This window comes from Dermacentor silvarum, chromosome 2 (assembly GCF_013339745.2).
Source record: "Dermacentor silvarum isolate Dsil-2018 chromosome 2, BIME_Dsil_1.4, whole genome shotgun sequence".
NCBI classification, from domain to species: Eukaryota; Metazoa; Arthropoda; class Arachnida; order Ixodida; family Ixodidae; genus Dermacentor; species Dermacentor silvarum.
The window spans coordinates 1,014,167-1,037,484 of record NC_051155.1 but is presented as its reverse complement, the minus strand read 5'-3'; the positions used below and the strand labels follow the sequence as shown (position 1 = coordinate 1,037,484).

General features: G+C 46.7%; 1 long non-coding RNA gene across 1 annotated transcript; it reads right to left on the bottom strand.

Annotated features, from left to right (window-relative positions):
* Positions 1-11,093: 11,093 nt before the first annotated feature.
* LOC125942869 (uncharacterized) lies at positions 11,094-22,990 on the bottom strand. The gene is made up of 3 exons (XR_007465385.1): positions 22,778-22,990; positions 16,031-16,302; positions 11,094-11,283 (listed from the first exon to the last, which is right to left on the bottom strand). It is a non-coding gene; the product is annotated as an uncharacterized LOC125942869 (long non-coding RNA).
* Positions 22,991-23,318: the final 328 nt, after the last annotated feature.

Sequence of the window (23,318 nt, the reverse complement as noted above, 5' to 3'; positions counted from 1 at the left end):
AATGATATGTCAAGACTTGCGTGTCATGTAGGTCATGAAACAGCCGCCTACGTTTTGGTGCTCTCATGGCTGTTTCGTTTAGTAGGTACCAAATTGGTATAGTATGACAGGAGTGTATGATGAACATAAGTGATAGGTCATGACATTATTGTCATGACTTGCGTGTCATGTAGGTCATGGCAATGACCCAGTAAAAAGATTAACACTCAAAAACCCCTGAAATGGGTTCGGACGTGGGTACTAAGTGAAGGAAACACTACAGAATGCCGGCAGAAATCATAGTCATGAGCATGACTGCGAAAAAACGACAATGACTAAGCGAAAAAAGATTAACACTCAAAAATCACTAGATTGGGTACGGACATTGACACTAAGTGAATAAAACACTCAATGATGATGGTAGAAATCATTGCCATGAGCATGAATGACTCAGCAAATTGACAATGACTCAGCGAAAAAAGGATTAACACTCAAAATCACTGAAATGAGTTCGGCCGTGGGTACTAAGGGAAGGAAACACTAAGGATGCTGGTATAAGTCAAAATCGTGAGGATGACTCAGTAAAATGACAATGACTGAGCGAAAAAAGTAACACTCAGAAATCACTGGAATTGGTTTGGATGTGGACATTAAGTGAAGGAAACACTACATGATGATGGTTCAACTCATAGTCATGAGGATGACTCAGCAAAATGACCTTAGGGCGAAAGCCTTAGCCATACTCGTGACTAAGACTTTTTCCACCATCCCTTAGTGCTTCCTTCACTTAGTACCCACGTCAGAACCCATGTCAGTGGCTTTTGAGCGTTAATATTTTTTCACTGAGTCATTGTCATTTATGGTGAGTCATACTCATGACTGATTTACACCATCATCCTTTAACGTTTTTTTTTTTCACTTAGTGCCCAGTTCTGAACCCATTCCATTGGTTTTTGAGTGTTCCTAGTTTTCATCGAGTCATTATAATTTTTTCTGTCATACTTATGACTATGACTTCTACCAGCATCCCTTAGTGTTTCCGTCACTTAGTACCCTCGTCCAAACACATTTCAGTGGTTTTTGAGTGTTAATCTTTTTCGCTGGGTCATTGTGATGAGCTACATGACCCGCATGTCATGACATTTATGTCATGACCTCTCACTTATATTCGTCACACACTAGTATCATACTACGCCAATTTTGCGAAATACCAATTAACGAAACGACCATCACAACACCAAGACGTAGGCGGCTTTTTCATGACCTACATGACACGCATGCCATGACATTGATGTCGTGAGATATCATTTATGTTCGTCATATACTCTTGTCATAGTATGCCAATTTTGGTACATAAGTTAACAAAACGACCCTGAGAGCACAAAGAGGTAGGCGGCTAGATAGATAGATACTGTCAAAGTAGCAAATGGTCGCCAAGAAATGCTTCGCATTTAAAATAACTGTCCATTCATAGGGCATGCAATACTTTGTTGGATACTGCGTAATAATATCGCTGTTGTTCATAGAAATAGTAGTTATTGTCTATGAAAAACAGGCGTGCAGTTTTACCGATATCAACGCAAACAGCTCCTAAAAACCACAGCACTGCTTCAGCAAGCCGTTACAAATTAGAGACAGAATTTAATCGTACAATTATGAATACATTCATCAATTAATGACAGTTGGTACGTTGGGAAAATCGTACAGCGTTCGCCAACAGAAATAGTTTCGCAGGCCCCGCACCGCTCACTTACGCTCACGCGTATATTACCAAGCGTTATTCACTCTTGCACTACCTACGCAACCGTTGATCTCACTGATCCAAATATGTGATTAAAAAAGCCGGCAGATCCCACACCCTGTGGGAAATCGATGCTATGCGAAGCAGTGTGCGGCGAGCCTACCAAGTTAAAGGAACGACCATGAGAGCACCAAGACGTAGGCGGCTCTTTCATGAACTACATGACACGCATGTCATGACATTCATGTCATGAGTCCTCAGGAGTCCCTTCCGCCACACCTAAGAGACTTTAGGGCGAAAGCCTTAGTCATACTCGTGACTAGGACTTCTACCACCATCCTTTAATGTTTCCTTCACTTAGTACCCACATACGAACCCATTTCAGTATTTTTGAGTGTTAAAGGGCCCCTAAACCACCTCAGATATTTTTTGAACATTGCAAGTAAACAGGCGCATCGAGTTCAGAATGCCGTCACGATCAACGATGCCAAACGCTGGAGCGCTACGCGCCGCGGGCGCGCTACAAAACCAAAAAACAATGCCGTCCTTCTCCCCTCGCCTTTCCGGTAACCCCAGCGGTCGTCACGATGTCAGCAGGGGGAATCTGGTGATGTCAACGGCGGAAACAATGTTCATTGGTCGAACAAGAAACTATGACTTCCGGTTTGTCTGCTAGCAGGTACGCACGCTCCCTGCTCGTCCTCGCCGTGTTGCTCGCTTTTGCACGCTTGCGCATAGGTATTACAGCCCGCAACGCAAGTGCCAAATCGCTCGTGTTTCATCACAGTCATGCTTAGCGGTCTCATTAACTGCGCGAACAGAGTGCGACAGTGTTGGCCTTTGCAGACGTGCGCGCAACACAGGGTCTATAGCGGCACGCTTCGCATAACACGCGCCGGAACCGCAGCAACAGCAGGCAGCCGAGAAGCGCCGAGTTCACGTCCACGTTACCGATACGCTAACTTGCGGCACGCTGTTTGGCATTCGCGGGCCGCCGTTCGACAGCGGTTTTGCTCGCGAGCGACGAGATTTCCTTGCCGTACGTAGAGAGGATGAGACCGGGATTCATTTGTGCGGCAGCCTCACCGCCGCTGATCGCTCGACGGCGCCGATATCGTCGCTAGGCCTTTTCCGGTTCCCTTCAAAGCTAAAGCGGACGGCGCTTCGAAATGAATTACAGACGCTCACAAGGCGCAATATTTTATTATCGTTGTTATCGCTCTTCGCAATAATTGTACACAAAGAAGAAAAATACGATGATATTAGCGGCGCCGTCGGCTATACGATGCGAGCACAGCCGAGCCGGTCGTCTCCCGTCGGTAGCCGTGCACTCAGCTGTAGCCGATGTTTTCGTTGCCGGTGGCAGAGGCGCGCAGCTTCGCGGTCGTCGATTGACCCGTTGATCGTGCAGCGGGCGGGGCGCCGGCCGAACTGTCGTCTACTTTGGACACCTCTGGCGCGGCAGACTGGAGGCTGTATCGTCGTCCGCATATGTGCCGCTAGCGTGGCTTTAGCGTGGACGTGCATTAACCGGAAGTAGGAAGTGTTTTGAGAAGCGCGTTGGCAATGACGTATGTCACGTGACATTTGGAGCAGCAATCTGCGAGGAGAGACCAGCGTAGCGAAGGAAAGAGCGAAACGAGCGAGGGCCGTTTCTCGATCATCAAATGCGTGTAACTCCGCTATTACAGCACCATTTCGAAAAATGCTCGCGGCTACGTGTTCGTTGTAGACTCGTGCACAACTGCAACACCACAACTAAATTTCGACCTCTGGGTGGTTTAGGGGCCCTTTAATGTTTTTTGCTGAGTCATTGTCATTTTTGCTCAGTCATTCATGCTCATGACTATGACTTTGACCACCATCATTTAGTGTTTCTTTCACTTAATACCGACGTCCGCACCCACTTCAGTGGTTTTTGAGTGTCAATCTTTTTTCGCTGAGTCATTGTCATTTTACTGAGTCATCCTCATGACTATGACTTCTACCAGCATCCTCTAGTGTTTCCTTCCCTTAATACCCAAAGCCGAACCCATTTCAGTGGTTTTTGAGACCATACTTTTTTCGCTGATTCATTGTCATTTTTGCTGAGTCATGCTCACAACTATGACTTCCACCAGCATTCTGTAATGTTTCCTTCACTTAGTGCCCACGTCCGAACTCATTTCAGTGGCTTTTGAGTGTTAATATTTTTTGCTGGGTCATTGTCATGACCTACATGACACGCAATTCATGACATTTATGTCATGACTTATGTTCTTCATACACTCCTGTCATACTATACCAATTTTGGTACATACCAAGTCAACGAAATGACCTTGAAAGCACAAAGTCGTAGGCGGCTAGGTAGATAGATAGATACTGTCAAAGTAGCAAATGTTCGCCAAGAAATGCTTCGCATTTAAAAGGAAACGAACGCCTTTCACATCAGTGGTGTCCGCAGCTTTCCCAGGCACGCAATACGCGCGGCAGGTCTCGCTGCTTGTTTTAATAAGAACTATAGTGCTTCTTCATTCATTAAAGAGATGCGAACACGAAATCGGAAGATTTTATGAAAATGCTGAAAATGAATCATGAGTGTGTGATTACGCCGAAAAGAAGTAGTTACTTCGCTCATTTTTGAGCCAATAGCTTTATTTTTGGCGTTTTTGTGAGCGTGCGCCTCGCCGTCCGACCCGCGGGAGTTGGAAGGCGTGACGCCACGACACCCTCGTCGGAGAGCCAGCCGGCCGGCCGCGGTCATTCGAAGCGCGCCGACGCCGCCATCGTGAGCATCAATTCGAGTTCTGGTGCGTCTACCAAGGATGAATACACGTCTGAAGACTTGGCATAAAAATGTCACAGTTTCGCCCTAAGGGCGAAGCAATGAATGCGATAGCAACACAGCAATGTTATACGAAGTAAGGTGAGCGGCTTTGGTAGCAATATGAATTGTAGTAAACATGAGCTGATTAAGTAAGCAGGTGTGCTGCGGCGTAAGTAGACCGACATGAAGAGAGACTCGATGACCACGAGAAGGCGCGTGTGAAACGGTGGTGTTGATGAGAAGCGCTTCCCGTGGGCAGCGCGTGCGAAGGGACACACCTGTAGCGCTGCACTGCCGATCCGGGCAGCATTGCGTGTGTAGCGTGCGTTGGAAAATGTGGCCCGACTATTACGAACTGAATGAACAAGCGTGGTGTGAGCGCGCACAAACACGAAGAGATCACACTGAATGACTGCAGACAACGACTGTCAAAACGCTGGCAGCAAGCATACGCCGCAGCGGGCGAAGGTACGTGCGGTCTATCGCTTCAACGAAACTGAGCGGCGAATGCACTTAAAGGTCAGAGCCGTGTGGAGATAAGAGACGGTGCGAGCGAGCGAAGAGCGCGGTTGTTGGCAGAGAAGTGCGCCCCCCCCCCCCCCCCCTTGCTCCCTCCGGCGCTGGCTTCCTGCTTCCTTGCTTGCGCGTGGGACATTGAGTGTGTTCGCTCTCCGTGATAGCGCGCGTCTCCGCACGCTTCCTCTCGGGCATACGGCGCGCGGCGAAGATTTTATCTATAAGGAACCTCACGGCGACGGCGACGGCGACGGCGACAACGACGGTGGCGACGACGGCGACGCCGACGGCAGAAATCCGGTTCAAGTGTCCATATAATTGCTATCGCAATAAAATATTACCGCTTGTGATTACGAGCCTTCCGCGTCAGCCTTCCGCAGTGCTCCGCAGTGCTACGAGCCTTCCGCAGTGCTCCATCAGTTTATCAAAAACTCCGAAATCGCTCCGGACGTAATATGTCTGCAGGAAGTCGGGGCCAAGCCGGCCAAACTGCAGGGATACTACACTCTGAGGGATCGTCAAAATTCAAAGGTCGCCACGCTGGTGAGCAAGTCGATAAACACTCAATTATTAACACTTCAGAAAATTGAGGGAGATACTAATTCCATAGTTATCAGTGTGATGCCAACGAAACGAAGTAAGGCACACACAATAATCACAAATCTGTACAGCCCTCCCAAAAGCAAAGGGAACGGCCTACCCCACATTCTCTCAGCAACGAAAGATTTAGCGGTTACCAGGGATAAGGCTGTAATAGTGGGTGACTTTAATGCGCCCCACATACTATGGGGATACGCGAAAACGTCGCCCAAAGGGTTCCTACTCGTGCGCCCCGCAACGGCCTTGGGCTTACGGGCAATCAATCAAATCGGCAAAACGACGCGCACGGGTAAAAGCGTCAGCAGAGACACGGCGCCCGACCGTGCCTTTACAATTAACGTCAGAGAGGGACAATAGGTTTCCTTCGACGAAAATCTGGGAAGCGATCACGACATAATCCGAATAGCGCTCTCGACGCCCAACATACGGAGAACAATACGAATCACTAGGTTAACCGACTGGCCTCGTTATAGAGCACTCCAGAGGGCGCTGGAGGAGTCGGATACGTAACGGATACGGATACCGCCCCGACCAACATCCGGGAATGGACTCAATTCCTTCAACGAGCACACGGGGACACCACCAAAGCCATTGAGCGCACAGCAGAGGTGCCGGTGATAGACTCTCACCTGGTCAGCCTATGCGAAGAGAGGCGGAAATTGGCCAAGAGGTGGAAAAGACAACGTCTAAAGAAACACCTGAGACAACGCATCGCTCTCTTGGCGGAGCAAGCCCAAGGCGACGCCAACGAGCTAGCTAAAAACAAGTGGGCGATGTTCTGTGGAACCCTATCAGGAACTCTGGGAACGACCAGTACGTGGCGAATATTACGGAGCATGCTGGACCCGATGAGCACATGTACTGAGAATAACAAGAAGCTCCAAAATACAGCAAAGAACTTCGAGGGTACAGACCAAGATCTAGTCGATGCTCTTCAGAACAAGTACATAGGACTCTCACCCGCGATGGGATCGTCCTACGCGACGAGACAATACGCGGGGCAGGCCAACCCTAAATTAGACGAAGAAATAACGTACGCGGAAGTGTATGAGGCGGCACAATCCGCAGTTAAAAACTCGGCACCGGGCCCAGACTCGATCACAAATTCAATGTTCGAAACATGGATTCGGTAGCCCAGTAGCGCACCCAGGATATCTGTGCCAGGGGGGGGGGGGGGGGGGGGGGGAGGTTGACAGTTTGCCGATACTATCTAAACAGCACTAATTTCGATTTCTTCACGGGAAATTGTCAAAAATGCGCTTTTTGTGAGTGTGCAGACGATTGCGCATCTTACATCTTAGTTGCAGCACTCAAATGCGTAAGGAAAGAAAAGGGGTTAAACAAAAGGGGGGGTTACGTCGGCCTCAGGGGGGGGGGGGGGGGGATTACAACCTCCGAATCCCCCCCGTCGGTGCGCCACTGCGGTAGCCCTAGCGAAAATAACAACGGGTTTTTAATAGCGAGTGCTGGGCCAAGGGAGACTTGCCCCAAGAGCGGAAATTGGCTAATTTAATCATGATCCCCTAATCAAAAAAGAATCCCTCGATCGATACGCTCCGGCGTGTATCGCTCACGTCCCGCTTAGGTAAGCTCTATGAAAGGGTGATTCATAGCAGATTGCAGCGATACCTGGAAGAGCGGCGCTGGTCCCCGGACTGGATGATAGGATTTCGCACGGGTTTATCTTGCCAGGACGCGTTCCTCCTACTTAGAGACGAAATTCGAACTAATATACTGTACGGTGACGAGAGGTTAGTCCTAGCCCTAGACCTCAAAGGAGCCTTCGACAAAGTCTCTCACGCCGCAGTATTGGAGGAACTCGAATTCGCGGGTTGTGGTGAGCGCACATACAATTACTTAAGAGCGTTTCTTTCCTACCGCGAGGCGAGCATCAGTATTGGCCAAATCACATCGGATTTATTTAAAATGCCTAACAAATGAACACCTCAAGGAGCGATAATATCTCCTCTGCTCTTCGACATGGCGATGTGTCGTCTAGCGCGATCTGGATCGGATACCCGACCTAGGTTACACGCTCTATGCAGACGACATTACGCTTTGGACGAGCAGAGGTTCACTAGGGCATAAGGAATATACGCTCCAAAGCGCAGTATTAGCGGTAGAGAAATTTTCCAGGTGGAGCTGCCTGAAGTGCGCACCCGAAAAATCTGAGGTCATCCGGATACACGCGAAAGGCTACAAATCCAGAGGATCTATTAACATCGTAGTTGAGGGCCAATCAGTCCGAGAGGTACCCACGATGCGAGTCCTGGGTTTGTGGCTGCAGAGCGACGGGAGAGCAGTACAGACGCTCAAAACCCTGAAATCCACAACCCACAACATAGCTCAAATGATACGTCGCGTGACGTATCGAAAAGTGGGAATGCGAGAAGACGATACCCTAAGGCTGGTACCGGCCTTAGTGGTTAGTCGAATCACGTATGGCTTACCGTACCAAATCCTGAACAGGGAGGAGGAAAGGCAGGCCAACACAATAATCCGAACCGCTTTCAAAGCTGCTCTGGGCCTGCCTAAATGTACTTCCACGGAGCGCATGTTAGCTTTGGGAGTGCACAATACTTTCGACGAACTGAGACAGGCCACTCTGATGCGACAGAGGGAATGCCTCAGCTTCACAAAAACTGGTAGAGCAATATTGGCTAGACTGAATATCCCGGCATGTATCTCACCGAACAGGCCGTACCTCTCCATCCTTCTGTGAGATCAAAATTACAGTAGCCCCAATTCCGAAGAATTTGCATCCCGAGTACAACAAAGAAAGGCGCAAAGCACGCGCACCACACATTCAATCAACGTACTCTAATAACCATAGGTACAACACGTACTACACGGACGCAGCTGTGTGTATGCAGAGGCGACCGGGCAGCGCTATCAAAGGAGGTGCGCACTGGCAGTTGTGAACGTGATATGCCAGCAGCAAATAAACGCATCGGCCACAGGCGGGATCCCCCACCTCGGCCGAAATATTAGCAGTGGCGATCGCACTCGCTCACGCCGAGCGTTCGCAAAGGGACTCGGTCGTTGTCACGGACTCGCAGGAGACGTGTCGCATGTTTCTTAAGGGGCACGTGACTGCGGCTAGCCTCGCGATAATCCGCGAATCCTTCAGCCACCGTCATCGCCTACTCTGGTGCCCGGGCCACGCGAGGGTTTACTAACCTAGCGACGGCGTCCTCTTCTCACCCCAACAACTCGGACTATCCCTCAGAAAATTCCACCAATTTAAATGCCAAAGACATGCTTCCTCATCAGCGCGGAGTCCGCAGAAAATACCCGCCGCCTCACCCACAACTTAGCGGGGAAGAGGCCGCCGATTGGTGTAAAATACAGACTGGTGTATTCCCCCCTTTAAAATTGCTAAACGCTGTATCCCGCTCGTTATATGTATCCCGCTCGTTATAGGGCCAACTGTCCTTGGTGCGGTGGCATACCTACCCTAATACATGTAACTTGGGAGTGCGCTAAGCACCCTCATAGACCAAATACCAGTGACACAAGGGAGAAGTGGGAGGCACAGCTCGCCCACTCCGACCTGGCAAGACAAAAGTCTTTAATTAACCAGGTCAGGCGGGCTGCAGAGGCCAGTGGGGCCCTGGGCTGAGAGGCTCCGACTAGAGCACTGCACGGGCTCGGGCTTACCCGAAAGCCCGGGCCCGGCCCGGCCCGTGGGCCGGGCCGGGCCGGGTAGGGCAGTTTTTTCACGGGCTCGGGCCGGGCTCGGGCACGGCGTGTGCTTTTTGACCCGGGCCCGCGCCGGGTTCGGGTTTTTTGACGCGGGCCCGGGCCGGGCTCGGGTTCTTTGACGCGGGCCCGGGCCGGGCTCGGGCTTTCTGCGAGTTATTCTCGGGCTTCTCAACTCTGAAAAACATGTATTTTTCGGTCTCGGGCCGGGTTCGGGCCGGTTTCGAGCCGGGCTCGGGCCGGGCTCGGGCTTAAGGTAAAGGGGTGGCGGGCCGGGCCGGGCAGGTAACGTAGATTATTTCCGGGCCCGGGCCGGGCCCGGGTCTCGCCATAAAAGTTTTGATCGGGCTCGGGCGGGCCGCCCAATGTAAAAACGGGCCCGGGCCGGGCCCGGGCTGCAAAAATCGGCCCGTGCAGTGCTCTAGCTCCGACCACCCCTCCTTAATATCTCTTCCATTACAATAAAGTTTCTATTAAAGTTTCTATTAAGAATTTTTAAACTTTTGTACTGCTTCCGAACGATCCCATTAACCTGGAGGGACATTTAGAGCACCATAACTTGCGCATGGCTCCCTGACCGACTATCCGACAACTGGCTACATTATGACGAGGTTTCGCCACATGTAGACATCGCGTCACTCCTTGTAGTGACAATGGAGATGTGGCTTCTGGAGCGTCCCTTTGTCCATCAGGCTTCTGTACGTTTTGAAGAGGCTGCCGTGCGCAGGTGACGCACGCGTGTCAAGTGAAGCGGTCCACCAATGATCGCAAGACGCCGTCACAGGCGGGGTTTACCAGCACGGAAACATCACTAGAGTAATGCACCAGCCTCACCTCCACCTTGCGGTTTCATAACTGAATCGGCTTCATTAAAGTAAGAGCAATACCCCTACTCCTTTCCTCTTTCAAAGGAAGCCTCCACATTGATTACTTGTTCCTTAATAGATTGTCTGCTCATTCATTTTAACATCGCCGACATGAAACGTTACGTATACCAAACGCGAAATTTGTGCAAGACCCGAAAGCTTTTTGCGAGATAATTGCCTTTCATTGCAGATCAAATATTCAACTGTCACACGAGTAAATAGTTAGCCATGGGAAATGCTTAATTTTATTTGTACTAGAAACAAAAATCCGTGGAAACTTAAGCATTTAAGTTGGGAATGCGAAAACATTAGTGTCAAAATGAACGTGCTGTACTGTCCTTCGAGTTTTGTGCAGCGAGTAACGTTTTCGAGTTTTGCTGCGGGCTGTTATCGGGTTTTACGATTAAATTGGGACTGGTTATTTTTTATTTTTGTACAGTTTCTACATTAGCATGGGGGCAGTAGGCCGAAATAATGTGCACCCATATTGCGCAGCAATCAAGGGCGCCGCATTTTTCGTGAAAGGGCCATTTGATGCTTTCGCATCAAACGTAAACATATTTACTGTGCAAAGTAGTGCGTTTGTTTTCTGCGAGTGCGATTTGCACGGCTGCCTTTATTGGCTCAGCCTTAACGCTATGGCTATGGCGAGCGCTTACGTAGTACGGGAAGGCAGCTAGAATAGTTGACTGAAAAGGCGCGTCTATCAGGAGCGTCTTTGCAGACAATTCCAGCTGCCTTCCTGAGCTATTTTAGCTCTCACGTCTACCCAAAATGGCGCCCCAATTAGTCGCCCGGCGATTAACTATTCTTGTATTCCTGGTTCAGTGTGACATTTCACTGGCAAGGCAGCATTCTCTAAGCGCACCGAGATTACCTTCGTTCGAAGATTGACTCGTTCTGGTGGTGCACCCACCGGTTGGCACGGGGGTCAAATGCTTCTATTGCAGACATAGTCTGGCCACTGCTCCAGCCCCCTACTAGGAACATCATGTTGCTTGGCAGGCGAGGAAGCCAGCACTCTGGGTCAATCTTTCTCCATACTTGGCAGTTGACTTGCAAGACGGGAAGATCTGCAGAGGGATGGCGGGCGATTCTCAGCATGAAACATAAACTACGGATAATGACTGTCAAAGATAGCATTAGCTTCGTTTAAATCCGCCGAAATGTCGTTGAGCGGCAATTGATGCAAACGGCCTAAACGACAAAGCAAAGACAAGCCCACCAGATATCCAGGAATAGAGTTGCCTGATACGCAGACAATCCATCACGTGGCCTACACGGTTGCGGATTCCACTGACTCCGGGATCGCCCGACTTTTCATTGCGCCATTAGCTATCGGACAGCTTACCTATTCTACTACTTCCCTATCCCACTTGGCGAAAAACCGTCTGAGCGACGCACCAAATTTCGAGGAGTAAGACAAAGAAAGCCTTCGTTTTAATGAAGAAACTATTACACTGAAGGAGTACATTGGTTTCAGTGTCGATATTTAGCTATCCTTTGTTCTTTCTTTGCGAAATTTTATAGAGTGCAAAGCCGTTAACCGGCCGATTTTTTATAGGTATTCCAGATGGCTATATCGGGTCATTCAACGTGTATACCACATGAAGTGTCACAGTTTTGGCCTTCAGAAACCAACCGACCACCCATCGATTGAAGAATTAGATCGTCGCAAAGAGGCTATTACTTAAAGAAAAAAAATTGACCTAGCGAAAAAAGTGAAGCACAAGAAACACAGTGTACATGACAACGCCTGTCATGTGCACTGTGTTTCTCATCCTTACTTCTTGGCGTTTACATTTACTTCGTCGTAATTAACTGAGTTTTGCAAGAAAATGTTTTGCCTTAAAATCCTTTGACTATGTGAGGTAGAGAGCATATAATACTGTTCTAGCGCCAGCTTATAGGCGTCGCTCGAACTATGCATAACAGTGACAAGAATAGTGCTCTAGTCCATAGCTCCTGCGAGAAAACAAAACACTCCCGGTCACCAATAAAAGCTCAACGCAAACGCTTGTCAACTCAGAGTGGCATTATGAATATCCATTTTTTGTATATGCCGCATAATGTATGCATACGCATTTTCATTGGTAACTACTACAGTTTATATCATGCTTATTATTAACATAAGAAATTGTTTTAACTAGTGCATTTTCTGTTAAATTTGTTCGTTTTCCCATGTTGTTTAATTGTTTTAATTCGTGCTACACTGTTTTTATAATTGCTCCCTTCTAATTTGTTTTAAAGCGAAGCTTTATAGGCTTACAAGTTCCGGCGGTGGTGGTGGTTGTAAAGTCCCTATATAAGAAAAGTACCGCCATCTACTCTTTCCTCCGCCGCCTCCTCTCCTAAAGCGCTTGGTTTTTTCTTTACTTTTTGCTTGCGAAAGCCAAGTCGACGGTGGCGCACCCAGAAAGTCTACGTTGAAGCTTTCAGGCCGGGCGCGCGCCGCCGCCGCCGGCGACAACTGCGGCCGCGCAGAGGACTTTCAACATGGCTCTGAGGCGGAAAAAAGCTAAATATAAAGGAGTGAAAAGCGCGCGCTATCATCGTCCAATCGGAGATACAGGAGAGAGAGAAGCGGCGTTGATCAAAGGATGGCGGTACTTTTCTTATATAGGGACTTTAGGTGGTTGTGGTGTCACGCTGAAAAGTGGGCCGATCCTGGCGATAGTGCAGAAAGGGCCCACGCTCAATGGCACATACCAGGGACAAAAAAGAAAGAGGAGAGAAGGAGAGAAAGAAAGATAGAGAAAAAAAGAAAGAGAGAGAAAAAGAGAAAGAGAGAGAAAGGGAATAAAGATAGAAAGAAAGAGAGGAAGAGAGAAAGAGAAAGAAAGAGAAAGAGAGAAATAGAAAGAAAGAGAAAGACAGAGAGAGAAAGATAGAAAGAGAGAGAAAGAAAGAAAATCACCAGGCCTTTACTGTCGAGAAAATGGCGGTAAGAAAAGGTTGTCGTATGTGTACTTGACCTACTACTTTCCCTTCTCTTTCCTACTACTTTTCGTTCCCTTTCATGGTACTTTTTGTTCCCTTTCCTTCTACGCTTGTTTCCCTTCGCTGCAACTTTTCCTTCCGTTGCGTTGTATGTTTCCTTCCCTCGATGTCCACACTTAATAAACGTTTATGTTTCATCACAGTCACAGGTCTTGAACTTTACGTTACCCTGAAGGAGGTCACATACACACACTACGAGCTTCGCTTACCCCCAGTTTCTCAACAGGGGAAGGGCTGGTGAATTTTTATAGTTGTATTTATCACTGTAGGTGCTGTAACTAAGTTTCTTTTCCTTTCGTGTATACCATGTCCCAATTCAGTGTCTGACTCCGGACCCTCCTCCTGCATATTACATGTTGTAATAACTTCGTATACAATAATACAATTTCATTCTGATTCTGATCCCTGCTGGCACGTCGGTCGTCGTCCACAACATCGGAGCTTCGCACCATTTTACTAGCTATCTGTTTCATCGAAATATCGAACACGCCACAGAGATGGTTTGTCATAACATTCTTTGGCGGCTCTCGTATTTATAATGCCACTCCGTCACGCAGGACCTAAGCCCCTCTGAAAGACCTCACTCATGCTGCGGTAGAAATATGTGGTTTAATTTAAAACGTGGGGTGTTTCAGTCCCTCTCAAGAATCTGCGGATTCAATAAATAATTGAAATAGCGAATGCGTTGACTGATCTGGCTCATGGTGTACGAAATCTCATCTTATTGCCATGTCCCTGTTCGACACAAGGCGCATCTTCAGAGGCCTCAAGAGTGAACTGTGTCTGTCGAACTGGTTCACAAAGAGCCCACAGGAATCAACGCTGATATTGATTGAGCCATATATTGAGAGCCAAGTAAATCCTCACTTTCCAGGATGCATCGATACCGTCTTGCATCGTCTGACGCTTCAAAGTGCGTACACCGAGCAGCAATGACTACGCGGACGTATACCACAAACCCGTCGACTGTTGCACGCAAACTCCGCTTAGACAGGGCTCCAAAGGAAACTGTGCTTGCTTTATTCAAATAAACCTTGTTCACTTACAGATGCGTCCGGTATACATGGTAATCAACTGCAGTGCATCCCAAAGCGGTGAACGCCTTCAACGCTGGTTTGAATATAGCCGCACCTGGGATGAGTATTGACTGGACAACAATTTGAGGATAACGGACAATTTGGGTGTGCTCGAAAATACGTGTTTACGTCTCACATCCGTGGATATTGTTTCAACCGGAACTTGTTGCGGAATACTTCTTTCGTTGTGTCGCTGCACACTCTCTTGTGTTTTCTTTAAGTCTTATCTATTGCAAACATTTCATAATATATTTACATATATGAGCGAAAAGGAGCCGCCGTTGGCAGCATCCATCGACAAACATTGCTCTTTTTTTCATTTCAATAATACAAGATACAGAGGGAGATGAACAAACATGTTTTTTGTAGGTTTCTTATCTTAGTCTACGTAGTATGACCAAGAGTCATCGCATGAGTAGGAATCGGCTGTGCTATCCGAGCTAACGACGCATAGATTCTGATTAGAAAGTAAAGTGGGTAACATCACCAGGCTAACTATTTGTTTACAACATCCATTCCCTCCCATTACCCCATCCGTTACCATGGCCCAAATGGTAACCATGACCCCATTATACAAAGACAGACAAAGAAACGCCATGACCTGGGTACCCATGCCATCGCATTTGTGTTCCATTGTTATTCGCGATAAAAATACACTTCAATTATTAACCACCAACCAGGCCAAAAACAAGTACCTCTAAAAGGTATTTCGGCAATGCGCAATATGGAAATACGTCTAAGGAAAGATTTTTTGTCATTTATTTATCCATGTACCTATAACTCGCAGAGCACGTATTTTACCACACATTTGCTCAATTCTCAGTCATTAGGTACAATTCAGAATTGCGTTCGCGAAACAAATTAGTTCCTAATATCTTCCCTTTCGGCACATCGTAGCACTAGTACTCCGTAGTGTTGATGCAGTGGTCATAATGAAGCTTTTTCTGGAGGCCAACTTTGGTTTCGGTATTCCAATAGTTGTAAAACGCAGGAAAGCTTCTATAAGTAAATAGTTGAAGCGATATCAAATAAATTTGTTTTATTTGACAGAGAAAGCTAAATTCTGGTGTCAGTAGCTAGCAGAACTTCTATTTAAAGTCTGGAATTTTTACAAAACGTTCTCAGAACTGAGAAATTTCAATGTGAATGAAGCAAGAAGTTCACAGTGGGGAAACTTTGCACTAAAAACATAAATTGCAATGTCAAATACTTCATCGGTTAGAGCATATAAATCGGACAAAATCGGTACGTGAATTTAGAGCTTAGTAAAATTGTTCCAATGTTTACGACGGTTCCACAAAAGTCCTGTTCACAATTTAGCGGTTCAATTCCAAGGGCTGTATATTTCATCAACTTTGTCCCCTCTAGATTTACTCCTACGCGCAGTTTACAGAAGTTTCATATCGTTTTTTTTTTTCGTCCTGATGTACCGGGTTGCAGCTTGGTACTTAAGTTTTTTTTTTTCAGTTTTACAATTTTGAATAAACTTGAAAAAAATTTCGCTTGCTGCAATCGCTAGAGTTAAACTTTTTCTTTTTATTTGAGGACCCACGTGAAATTTTGTACAGTCGTTGCAGAGAAAAACATATTTTTTTTGGTTCGATGTTTAGCCAGGAGCCCTCAAGCTAAAGCATCCTCTTAAACAATTGAATAAAAATGTCTGAATAACCGCCGAAACAGAGCCGGATGGCCCAAGGCTGGAACAACAGGGTCGTCTATGCTGTGACAATACTGGCGAGCTCACCAGTCAAACCTGCGTCGCCATCTTCTTGCTCCATGTCTACTCTGCATTCGTGTCGGCATCATTTCCAGAAGCAGCTGCTAGGTCAGTGGCAAGTAGGGCCGCAACTCCGGTCACTGCAGCTTCATCCGCTGGTGTTGCAGGTTCTGGTATTGCATAATTTGCCAGGAACGGAATTGGCGCGCACACCACGGGCGAATGCTTCCGAAACAGCCTCACGATAAGCGAGGCTCTGGCCCAGTGCTGGACACACTTTGCAGAATGCGTCCAGCTCACTGCGCGCCAGACGCGACGATTATAACACAGTCAGCCTTGCACACAGTTAAACAATAAAATTCTATCTTGAAGTCATTGCTGAAATCTTTTATTATTAACGATGGGCTCACGTGAATTCCGCAGTAACACGAGGCATATTGCCGCGCATTACCCATACCATTCGATATCGATTTCATCTGGTGCACCACCTGCAGCAAGGCGGCATCCGAAGCAGCCTAGAAATTGCTTCTTCAGACAGCCATTTGTATATGACTGAAGAAAAGCATACGTTATCAGCCATCTGGTTATGCCCTTTGTCTTCCTTGATTGAGACGTGCCAGCATTTACGCGAATAACTTGAGCTGACTTTCCTTCTCTTACATTTCTGTGGCTGCTGTAGTAAATCGCTTTATGTGCTAATTTAGCCGATTCAAAAGAAATTGTTGCGGATCGCGGTAATACAACGAACTCAGCAGTGCAACAGAATAACAAATGTACCAAGCGGTGCACCAACCGGCGCACAGACGGACAGAGCCAACGCCTCTCCAGCACATCAACAACGATGCAGTAAAGTTTTGAATTTAATCCGCAAGTAACAATATTGCTGCCAGACATCATGACAAAGCATCCGCAAGAAGCCTGACACACTAAAGCTCAAAGAATTTGCAAGTCCTGTCCTTTTCAGAGGCTAATATTTCAGAGCAACTAAAACAGCCCAGGGCCTTGAATTCACCGCTAGACGACAGTGCTGGTCACGAAACCATAAGCTTTTAAACTATTGGCAAAGACATCGCATCTGGGAACGAATACGAATTTCTGTTAACCTAACTCTGAGGCACATGTACGTGATTCCTCGTAGCTGCAGGTAACAAAGCGCGCGATTCCTCAAGCAGCATTTCCTGACAAATAACGAGCGAAGATTACGTACTTCACATACTGGGTCTGGCCATGAGCTCAGCGCTAAAGGGATGTTCACCTTTTAACAACGAAGCTGTTTAAGCCTTTCGTAATGTGTGGCTCGAAACTGCCATGCCATAGCCGTGGCAAAGAGGAGGGCGGCGCATGGGCACGCGGTCTCCTCCTCGCCAGCTCCCTCCCTTCCCGACGATAGCGGAGATAGCGCGGCGGTGGCGTGATCGCGCGGCGCACCTTTCCAGTACTACCGCAGCCTTTCCAGTACTAGCACAGATGATGTCCATGAGTATAGGCCTAGCCACAACCAAGTGTAAATCTCTACATAGCCAAGTTCAACCTAGCTACAACCGGTGGCGTCGCCAAAATTTGGTTCGGGGGGGGGGGGCTCACGTCGCAGCTCGGCCTCCTCCTTAGAGAATTTGTCGAAGGATGAAATACATGAATAATAACTGCATTACCATTGCCAGTGCCATTGTATATTAGATGCTGCAAACGAATTATTGAACGCTACGCACTGTCAAGTGCCATATTTATTTTTTCATAAAAGAAAATATTCTTATGTCCCAAAAATTATGGCCGCAATAGTTGATATCAATGGTTCCGCGTTTGTTTGTTTTTTGTCTATTTAATAAGTAAAGAAAATATCACACAATCTTTAGAAGTATATCAGTTCGAAACCAGCAAAGCAGTGCATGGAGCTGATGTGAAAAACGTAAATGCCATGAAATGAACAAGTTGAGGACAAACATTTTGATGAATCTTTGTCATTCATGAACCTTGTTTACATTTTTGTACATATCCAATGGCCACGGAAAAACCTCAATGTCACTGTCCTTCGTTGCAATAGATTGCGCGGGAACAGCTGTTAGCGGTCGTGTATTGTAATTATACCGATATTATAGTCGCAACAGTGAGCACATATATAAAGCAAGAGTCCTGCAAAATATACATTAGAAATGCGAACATAGTATGGAATATACAAATGCGAAGATAGGCCTTGATAAATGGCCAAAAAGTGTTGCTGGAATCAAAGTTCACTGCTTCTATGCACAAAACGTCGTAACAAGATATTTAAATATACGTATAAGTCTCCAATAAATCGACGTATTTCAGCCAACGTCTATATAATGCGTCAAACAAGTGAAATAAACATGTTGCGCAGTCAGAGACTAAACTTTACGCATAGAGGCAGACGATCCAGGCAAGAACAGGACTATGATCGCAGAAATCATGATATGTACTTTGGCCATGCGGCAGTCGCGACAGCACCATATGGGTAGAATAGAGGAATAATACAGAAATCAGTAGTAATATGTGCAATTTAACTGCCGGCAGAGCAGAAAAAATATTCTGCACCCAAAATTAAAGAATGGTATTGCTTCGGTTCAAAAAAGAAGTAAAAGGAAAGAAAAAAGGAAAAGAAAGAAGGTACGCTAAAAGGAAAGAAAAGCCCAAACTAAAGCCACGGATGATGCGGCAAGTTGAACTACCCAGTATCCCAGTGTATTTGTTGGGAAACGCCGCGTGGCCCGGGCTTTCTATGAGCAAGGTCGGTCAAAATTGGTTAAAGATGTAAAAGTACTGAAAGTTGGGTGAGTTGGTAACTATTCATCTTGAATCTGCAGCGCACTCACAAGAAACAAGGACAATAAGGCAAAGGTAACAGACAGGCACTGTTTCAAGATGAATGGTTAATGATGTCCTCGTAATTTTCTTATTTCCATGATAACTTTGATAATGATGCTAACTGTTAGAATAAACGGGGAAATTTTCTGCGGTTTTAAAAGCTAACGAACGGTCATACGTTTTAATAATTACGCGTTTATGGGCCTGAAGGAACAGAGCTTTTTGCTTGCATTGATTTTTGCTGCTTCGCTATCTAAAGCACAAACTCACTCGGCGGGGAAGTTTAGTGAAGCGGTCAATGACTTCGGACGCGTTTATGCCGGCGGCTCTGTGGGTGTTTAGAAGCGCCAGCCTAACGATACTTTCCTCAGACATTGTAGAACGCAAGTAGTTTTTTTAGTAATCTCATGTTAAAAATATTCTCTCTTCACTGGCAGTGGTCACTGGAAGGGTGACTAGAATATGCAACAGTTTGTACACATTTACACAGAACCTGCAGTCGCAATGAGAGAGAGAGAATTTATTCCGGTGCTAAAACATAAAAACACTCCGACGTCGTTGGCATCCTTGTTTAGGTACCTTGCACAAACAGTAAGCTGTTCGATTCGAGCAATATCCGTCGTTTCGTCAGCAAGTATGGAGAAGCAGCGCCAGCGTTTACTTTTGCATCTAGGCTTTCTTTGATAATTTCACCACGCATTTCTAAAATTTAGTTTTATACATCTAGACTTAAGTACGCGGCATTACTGGGGCAACTTTCCAAATGGTTCTTCACACATGCATCTCCACAATCAGCTCGCACAGAAGAAGTGCTCTGAAAATACCAGTATTTTCAACGCAGGCTTTGTTTAGATCAATATAGGGCCACTGTCCCTGTGGCCACAGAGAGTCAAACCTTCGCGCCCACAAAAAAACTGCCTCAAGATAGGCCGTTAACATTCTTCTGTTTTTTCTTATTTTACTTTGCGTGCCCTGGTCCAGCTTATCGATCACATCACGCGCCTCCTGAAAATGTTTGGAAAAAATGATCAGCTGCCAGCTCAGAGTTACGGTCATATTTAGTATTTTCGTGTGTGTGGAAGATTGCAAGCGCGTGCTTCCATTTCTGGAACGGCTTGGATACGAGGGCTCAGTGCGCGCATGTTGGCCGAAGTTTATAACATTAAACCCATAAAGTTCCATAAATGAAAATCTAAAGCACCCCTTTGGAAATGTCAATGCAGCTTTCGCGTCAAAAGTTTGAGAACCTTATGCCTATACAGTTTCGGGATTGAAATCCACGCTCTCCATAGATTCCGCGGCCACTGCGAGATGCCGCAACGCGCCCGCTCGATATCGAAAAGCCCTTAAGTGTTTGTGCTCCGATGGAGACCCTTGCGTTATGTGACTCCAGCTGCAAGGGCGTTGCCATGAAATGCAGCCCGAGTTCGCAATGTTCGTGCCGAAATGTCTTTTCGAGCGTGAAACAGACATTGTACACAAAAGTCAGAATGATTCCTGGCACCGGTTGTTGTTATGGTCGGTGGTGCATGCCAGCACGAAAGAATTTCGGGGCGGGGCTGAAGCCCTCTCAGCCCCCCCCCCCCCCCCCCCTGGCTACGCCCCTGGCTACAACCAAGGGACGCTTTCAATCGGCCAGCTTCGTTGTGTCTTGAGCTTTGCACGGCCTAGTGCAAGCTTTCGCCTTTTTTATGAGGAATCGCGTGGAAGGCTTCCGTATTGGAAGGCTTCCGTATATTATCCCCACCCCCTGCATACAGATGCCTCCAATCATTCTTGAACCGCTATCTTGGATCAGTGACTACGGCGGTGTGATGCTGAGTATGACTTCGCGGACTCGATTCCAAATTGTGGCGACCACATTTCTATGGGGACAAAATGCAATAACTATAGTGGGTTTAGATTTACACGCACTTTGAACCCCATCCTTTAGTGCCGCTTCCAAAGCCTAAAACCACACATTAATAAATAAATATCCTGCCATTCTTATAACGATCATATCTCATTTGCCCTTCGCGATAAGAAGCGCACTTCGAGTTGTCTGTACATAGAGTGTAACTACTGAAGTATTGCTTTTTATTCATTGTTTCAAAAATGCGCAGTTAACTATTATTTGTACAAGAATATCAAGTGTATGCAATTCGTATAGCATAGAATTGAATTAAAAACTGTAAGGGTAAAGCTTTCCCAAAGTGTACTAGTGCCTATAGTGCGATGCCTCATCACGAAATTGAAATTGAAATTCGACATAACGCGAAATGTGCAGAGTGTGCCTTTAGGATTTTACGCTTGCTAACGTGTCCGGCAGTTTCCTTACTAAGTATTCCACATAAAATCCTTCGGCCATAGTGAGATCATCGATAGACTGAGTGTTGTCGCCTATTCGTGTTCTTAGGTACTTAACCACCTTGTGCGTTATTGAAATAGATTTCGCTCGCACTATCAGTTCTAATAGTAATGCACAATTACGGTGTCAGTTAAGGTTATAGCATTCGCCCGATTACCCAAATCTGCTTGTTGCATAGGATATCCACAACACTGTGGCTTTCGCACTCGCACTCGCATTCGCACTCCCTCTCCCTCCCGCCCTCTTTCCTCACACAAGGCTCAGTTAAGCTTCAATGCACGTTTCGTGAATGACAGTTGTCAAACTAAAAAAAAAAAGACAATGCTCCAAGGGTAGAGCTTCTCAAACTTACTCAAATCTGTTTTTTTAAAGACGTATTGCTTGCATTCGTGCTCTGCATGTCCCACCAGAGTAGAGCATTGACCTCCTAGAGCGCGTGGGCATGTTTGTCGCACTGTGTTTTATAGCAGACGCCATGCATTTCAAAATTATTTGCGTTAAAATCTGCTAAGCGTAGCCTCACGCAAAAAAAATAATTGTTGACATGGTTCTGACGAGGCATTACCTCGTGCTTCATTTGTAGCATCATGCAGTGTTAGCCGTCGGCGCTATTTTTCTTCCGTTCAAAGCACTCAAACATTTTGCCAGTCGTCTTTTCCCGAAAATTCTCGCTTGGGCACTTACGCTTGATTGCAGAGGCCGACTCGAAAGCACTCGAGCACCTGTTGAAGCCCAGGCCGACTAACGAAAGCACCGTCGCTGACTGCATTCGTCCAGCGCGCAATGGCATAGAGTAGTGTCCTTTCCTCGTGAACATTCAGCTCTGGTGATCGGAGCAACTCGCAGAGCTGCGACGCGGACATGTAGCTGAGTGCTGACGCGCCAAATCTGCAGTTAGTGCACATTCGCGCGTGGAAGAAGCGAATGCTGCAGAACTGTGACTACTTTGGCCTTTTCCAGAGCGCAACTGAAACATGAATTGCGTATTAGCTTTACAACTCTCTCTTGTAAGTGGTATCCTGAATCGATATATCGGCTTCACCATATTGTCACATTAGGACGATATGGAATCAGAGACAAAACTCTGTTCATTTAGAGTGTTGCTTCCCCAGAAAAAAACAAGTGACACTTGCAACCACTACAGCAGTGAACACCCTCGTTCACGTTGTCGAAATGTGCTCCTTAGGGTAAGTGCGTCCTCTGTTTATAGCTGACTGATCGTATATTCCATCATAACCACTGGAGCTCGTCTGCATTTCAGAATGTAGAACAGTATCTTCGTCATGCTCACAATTTGATTTGAAAATAATTTTGCTATATAATCGGTGACAACGTTACAACAATTCCAGATGCAGAAAGCAGATCTTGCAGCGAGGGATAACTGGAAGCCAGATGAAATCCAGTTAAAAATGGTCACTGGCAAACAACGAAAGCAATGTACGCGTCACATTGTTTGTGCTCGTATGCGTGACAGCTGTATTCTTCACCGGCAGTGCAACGTGACATCTTGGTAGCACTTTCGCTGCAACGTGACAATATCTCACCTTAATAAAAAAAATGGTAAGGAAGATGATAGTTGGTGAAAGCACTTTCGCTCTGCTGCTCACCTTGTCGAAATGCTCGAGGACGAATCCCGTGATGAATTCTCTGAAACCTGGCCAGCCGAGCTGCTTGCTGACAGGGACCAAGCTTAGGCTGTTTTCAAGCTTGACGATTCAGCTTGACGATTCAGCTTGACGATTTGCATACATCTATCGATGCAGTCGTTCAGCAGCAACATATCGGCAGCTGCCATGATCTCCAACGCATTCTCGGTGGTCGCGCATTGCTGCGCAGAAATTGCACATCGCCACGGTGCTGAACTGAGTTAAGACGCGTTTTAAAAATATTTGACCACTATATGCTATTGTTGACGAGCGCTAAGGACATTCAGGCACACATTGAAGCATGCTTTTTCGTTATTGTTTGTTACGAAGCAGTGCTAGCTGCGGAAAGCCGTTCAGAAATCGACGCAAACTGCTATGGCCAAGTGACTGCGCTAAGAAGAAAGGACTGGAAGAAGAGAGAGACGCAAACGCCGACTCACAAGAGAAGGTTCTTTTCTAGATATGCACCGCAATGTACAGAGTATACAATCTATTATAATTT